At 49.0% G+C, this 6,230-nt stretch overlaps 1 pseudogene; it reads right to left on the bottom strand.

Annotated features, from left to right (window-relative positions):
• Positions 1–512: 512 nt before the first annotated feature.
• Positions 513–5,376, bottom strand: LOC129630730 (cationic amino acid transporter 3-like; annotated as a pseudogene).
• Between the last annotated feature and the right edge of the window lie 854 nt (positions 5,377–6,230).

Here is a 6,230-nt window from a genome sequence, read left to right as displayed (position 1 = left end):
TGGGCTCAGGAGCTGCGGTGTGTGGGCCCAGCTGCCCGCGCGCGGCATGTGGAATTCTCCCGAACCACAGATCGAACCGGTATCCTCTGTGCTGGCAGGCCGATTCCCAACCCCTGAGCCCCCACGGAAATCCCGAGGAAGAGCTTCGTGGATGCAGGTGGATATTTTATTTCTTCCTCCAGTTGCTGACTACTTTATTGTACATTCTGTGTGAAATGTTATCTTGCTGCACACTTGAGGAAGCAGGCGCTATTTTCTATGTATGTTACCCTTTGAAGAGTACTTAAAAAATTAGACAACTTTAAGGTCGTTTGTCCTGGCAAACGACCTTAAATAAATATAGGTCCCTAAATGCATTTCACCTTCACACCTCACAGAAGCTCAAAGTGCCCTGTGAACCTGCAGATCCTCCAGTGCATGGAGGGACTCCACACAGCAGCTGTTTCCTGTGGTTAAGACCATTCATCACTAGGGGTGTTTTTGTCAAGAGTCTGGGAGGCAGAGGCTGGTGGCTATGGCTCATTGTTCTCCTCCAAGCTGTGTCAGATACCGTATCCAAAGTATATGGCAAGTCCTAGTAGGGAGATGAGACAGTGAGGAGGAAAAGCAGGCACTCTCCTCACTCACAAGTGCCCAACAGGCCTCCATTACAGCATCTGACACAGTGATGGGGAGAGGTGGTAGGCAGAGGGTTGGATTCAGTCACTCAAGAGGTCTCTTTATCCCAGAAAGTTACTTACCAATGGCATTCCAGATGCCAAACAGGGCCCAGGTCCCAGAGGTTGTCTGCATCATCAGGTAAACATTCACAAAGATGCTGACCAGTGGGAGGACAGGCAGAGCAGGGACCTGTGGGCAGAGTCAGTTCATCCCTTGACACAGCCCAGACGTCTGAAAGGGAGACCCTGCCCCACATGTGGGCAGAGAGACTCCAGTCCTATTCCAGCTGGGCGTTCGGTGCCTACTCAACCAGTGTATGCAAAGCACTGAGTGTAGATTGGGGAAGGGTCCACTGGTTTCAGCAATTCCCCCTATTTCCTGGTCCAGCGAAGGATGTTTAGACCTCAAAGCACACGACTTCATTCACTCAAGGTGGACACTCTGGGCACGTAAGTTCACCTATCTTGAAGTGAAGAGGACTGGGGCTCTGGGCTGCCTCCAGATGATGACTGTCACCCCAGTGATGAGCAGCAGCAGCAGCACAGCCACTGTTGTGAGCCCGGGGTCTCCAGAGAACACCTGGCTGGGCCACTGGGCCAGGATCACACTCAGGATGGTCAGCAAGGGAACTGCAAGGGTCAAGGTGGAGGAGAACAGGCTGGATTCCAGAAGCCAAAGATGTCAGGACCTCAGGTCACACCCCTCCCCAGGCTGCCCACATCAGGAAGAGACATCGTATCTCCAAGACTCCTCAACTGACAAAATACACACTCCTACCCTATCCTGTCAGTTTCAGAAAACAACTAAAGGAAATCCCACTGCTCACCAAGCAGGAAGGCACATCCACAGACAATCTGGCCAGATGTCTGGGTGGGGGTGGTGCTGGGAGGGAACCACAGACTCTTCACAATGTTTGAGGTTCCTGCTTTAGGTTCAGTTTCCAAAGGATTTTCTTTGATTTCAGGCTCCATCTCAGTTTCTTCCTCTGTTTTCTCCTTACTGAAATCCTGATCTGGCTGGTACCTGCACTAGAGATGTCCAGGCAATGTGTACAGCAGGCCATCCTCATTTAACATCACACAGCCTAATCCATAACTGTCCTGACTTCAGCCTAACAGGCCATTTAAAAAACACAGCTTGAGGGCAGAAGACCTCCCCATCAATTCTCATGAGTCTGAGACCCCCCCAACCAAGGTGTCGTGAAGGAATCTCACCTGAGAACGAGAACAGAAAACGTCCCGAGGGTATAAGCAAGCAGGACCCCAATTAACATAGGTTCCACAATATCAAGGAGGTTGAAGAGTAGTGCCAAGACCCCTAGAATGAGGACACAAACAAGGTGGAGAAGGGAGTGAGAGGCTGGAGGAAATAGCCAAGCTAAGGAACTTGATCAAAGAAGGAGTGAGTTTTTGTTTATTTACCTGCCAGAGTTCCAAAAACCACGATGGTAATGACAGGGGTCTTTGTGCGGGCGTGGATCCAGGTAAGTCCCCAGAAAAGCAGTCCGTCTTCTGCCATTTCATAGATCAACTGAGACATGACAAACATGGCACCCAGAAGGCTGGAAGAGAATATGGAGACATCGTGTGGACCCAGAGAGGCAGGACAGACCTGGGCTTCTGCCCCCTAGTCTACGCTGGGTGTTCCGTCTTGCCCTCTTGTCTCTCAGTGCCAATGGAAAGACTGTCTGAGAATCTCACAGTAGACTGGGAGAAGCTTTGACACTGACCTGTATAAAAGAGCACACAGGAAGACAACAGCCATGATATATCTGGCCGGGTCCTGTGATAAGGGGTTGTCAGGCTGAATCTGGTAGTAGGGCACCATGAGGGTGAGCGCCGCTGAGACACCGAAATATGCCAAAAAGCAGTTGAAAATGGAGATCACCATGCTCAAGGGGATGGAACGTTGAGGATTTCAGGCTTCTTTGCCTGCAGGAGAGAAGGAAGTACTGGGTCAGGAAAGCACACAGACTGAAATCAGAAAAAATCCTTTCCTTTTGCACCTCCAAAACCTCGTTCATCTTCTAGCAACTCCTGTGCCCAAAGGCAGCCCAAACTGTGCCCACACCCCCAACGGGACACGCCATGACCATGTTACCTGTAGTGACAATGGCTTCAACACCAAAATACTCCTAGAAACATGTCGCTGCTCCTTGAAGAATCCCATCAACGCCAAAGGGCACAAACCCTCCAGAACCCAGAGGGCCCACGCTATGGTGAGAGAAGGAGCAAGAAAGGTGAGTGAGGTGAGGTCTGCCATCTCTACTGGACTCCACCCTTAATACCACAGGTCCTGGGCTCTAGGATTCTCACCACTGGATCCATCATTCCAGATCTCTTTAGTCTCGACCATATTTCCAGCTCTGCACCTCCTCCCCCTCCATGCATTACTATGACCAGGAGTACCCTCCTCCTAACATATAGATGTCACTGGATTCAGATGTGTTCAATTTGTAGTCCTGTTCTGTGAGCTGCCAGTTGTCCAGGTCTCCCTTAATGAAGCCAGACAGGATGATGATGATGGGAACTGAAAGGTTCATGGCTGTGAATGCTTTGATAACCAGGGCTGACACTTGAGCTCTCAGAACCAGTACTCCTGTGGGAGAGATGGAATATGAAGCATCCAGAATGATCAAGTCCATAGCCACAGAAAGCAGACTAGTGGTTGCCGAGGGCTGGGTGGCAGGGGGCATTGGCAGATGGACTTCTCAATGGGTTATGGGGTTTCTTTTATGAGTGATGAGCATGTTTGCAATCAGATAGAGGTTATGGTTGCCCAATATTGTGACTGTACTAGGTGCCACTGAATTATACACTTTCAGATGGTTAATTTCTTATTGTGGTGATCGTCTTGCAATAAGTCCATCAAATCTTTGCATTGTACACCTTGACTTATACAACATTGTACATCAGTTATATCTCAGTAAAGCTGGGAAAGAATAATAGAATATTTAATTTTATGCTATCATAATATCCTCTCAATTAAAAAACAATGTTTGATCTCAGTACAGAGGAAGAAACTTGTTGGTCTAAGTAAATGTTTATGAGCAAGGGTGAGTTTGTCCCTCAAGCAGTTGGCACTGTCTGGAGACATTCTGATTGTCCTAATCTGGGAGGAGGGTGGGCATCCCTGGTGTCTAGTGATTAAAGGCCAGGGATGCCACTCACCCTACAATGGTTTTCTTAAAACCCTACCATGCACAGACAGCCCCCCACACCAAGAATGATCCAGCCCGAATTGTCAACGGTGCCAAGGATAAAAAACAGCAGTGTGTGTCCTCCCCTCCTGCCACCTTTCCTTCCAGTCCTAACCCCCCCACATTCTTCCACCCAAGCCTTTCCCTCCCCAGCTCCTGCTCCACACCCCACTCTTCTCATCCTGTCTCTGTCCCTTCTCACCGATCACCAGCACCACAGACAGAGTGACAAAGTCTGGGAATGTAGCCAGGAAAGAGGGCATATATGGAGAGAAAGTTCCCTGTAATGCCTAAGAGATGTGGTTGCCAATCAGACTGTCAAAGGCCAGGCATTGGACACACAGGCAGCAGCTGCAGAAGCAGAAAGAATATTCATTAACAAAACTACTTGATCCCCTACCATGTGGCATGGGCTTCCCAGGGGAAACTAGTGGTAAAAAACTCACCTGCCAATGCAGGAGACATAAGAGAAGTAAGTTCAATTCCTGGGTTGGGAAGAACCCCTGGAGAGGGGCATGACAACCCACTCCAGTATTCTTGCCTGGAGAATTCCATGGACAAGGGAACCTAGTGGGCTACAGTTCATGGAGTCTCAGAGAGTTGGACACGACTGAAGCACCTTAGCACGCATGCACCCACCATGTGACATAGGATGTGTTTTTTAAAAATAAAGTACTTAACCACAGACAGTTATCTCTTCTTGGGGTGGGAAGAGCAGACCTAGGTAACTCACAAAATAGGTCAACTATTCAATATGCTAGGTGAAAATAAATATTATGCAAGAAAAGAACACAGGGAAATAGGAACTGGGGTACTGGGAGATGAGGGTTGAAAAGGTAGTCTTAAAGGAAAATCCTGCAAAGACAACAGCTGAGCAAAGACTTGAAAATGGTGAGGATGAGCTGTGGGCCAAGCCTCCCTCTCACCCACACCCTAGGTTCCCTTTCCTTCTGGGTTCATGGTCCATCATTAAAGGAAAACAGGATAGAGCTGAGTAGAATGAAGCTGTGGGGTTTTCCTGCTGCTATTATCCTCTTCCCCCTGCAAGTCCAATAACAAAGTACCTATGAATGAATGAAGACCCCCCTCAATCTCACCTCCTGATCTTAAGCCCCACACCTCCCCGCACCCCTCATCCTCTCACCAACAACTTAGGACAGGATGAGGTTCCAGCTAGTGATGAAGGCACAGAGCTGACCCATGGTGTCGTAATTGTAGAGATACACAGAACCGGTATGTGGTACCCGGGCCACCAGCTCCACATAGCAGAGCCCAGACAACAGAGATGACAGGGTGGCCATCAAGAAGCAGATGATGATCGCCGGACCAGCTGTGTATGTGGCCATGGCACCAGCCACGATGTACACGCCAGCTCCCAGGCTGCTGCCCACACCCAAGGCCACTAGGTCCAGAGTGTTCAGACATTGGGCCACACGCCTCTCAGACCCCTCCCTGGGCTCCAGCCGCCACCGGTGAACCAGCTTCTGACCAAACTGATGAACATCCTGACACTGCATCCTAGACACAGTTGAGGCTCCGATCTGCTGAGAAAACAACGCAGCAAGCCATCAACGGTGTCCACCTGCCCTTGGCCCTGGGAGGGCAATTCCAAGGAGTGATGGAGTGATGGGGAGCAGGTGGTAAGAGGACGCATTGAATAAGTTCTCCATCTCCGAGATTTGGTTTCTTAAACATAAATGAAACTCTTTATATGTTTCAAAGTTACTGGAAGGGTTGTTTAAAGAGAAGCAAGGCAGAGAAGACTATGTCACTCTAAAATGCGCCACTTTGGTGGGTAGACTGTCTTGTACGTGTGTGCATGCTAAGTCACTAAGTTGTGTCCAACTCTTTGTGACCCTATGGACTGTAGCCCACCAGGCTCCTCTGTCCATGAGCTGAAGGCGATTCAGACCCTATGGGCTGCAGCCTCAAGAAAAATTCCTTGTCTCTCTCTCAACTGATCAAAATAATTCAGCTTACGGTGCCTATGTCAGGAAGAAAGCTACTACCAGGGAGAACTTCTTGTCTTAGAAAGAGGTCAGCAAGGAGAGGTGAACATTTGTCAATCAATCATTTGCTCATCTCATCTTCTGTAATCGAGTGGGGTTGGTCTCAGAGAGAGACAGCCCTGAGCAAGTGGTGGCTTGAAGGGAGATCTACATTCTCTGCTCAGGAATTGGACCTGGGAAGCCTGGATGAAAACCAGCAATCCCAGCCACTCATCCACCAGGCGCTAGAGGCTAGAAACAAGATTCCCCTGATTTCTGCCCCCACTGAAAAATGTGTTTTCACACAGGCAAACACCATTTAAAAAAATTAAAATGACAAAAGCAGTTTATTATTAGAGACACAACAAGCAGGAGAACACACA

This window comes from Bubalus kerabau, chromosome 17 (assembly GCF_029407905.1).
Source record: "Bubalus kerabau isolate K-KA32 ecotype Philippines breed swamp buffalo chromosome 17, PCC_UOA_SB_1v2, whole genome shotgun sequence".
NCBI lineage: Eukaryota > Metazoa > Chordata > Mammalia > Artiodactyla > Bovidae > Bubalus > Bubalus kerabau.
This window is presented reverse-complemented; position numbering and strand designations above follow the sequence as displayed.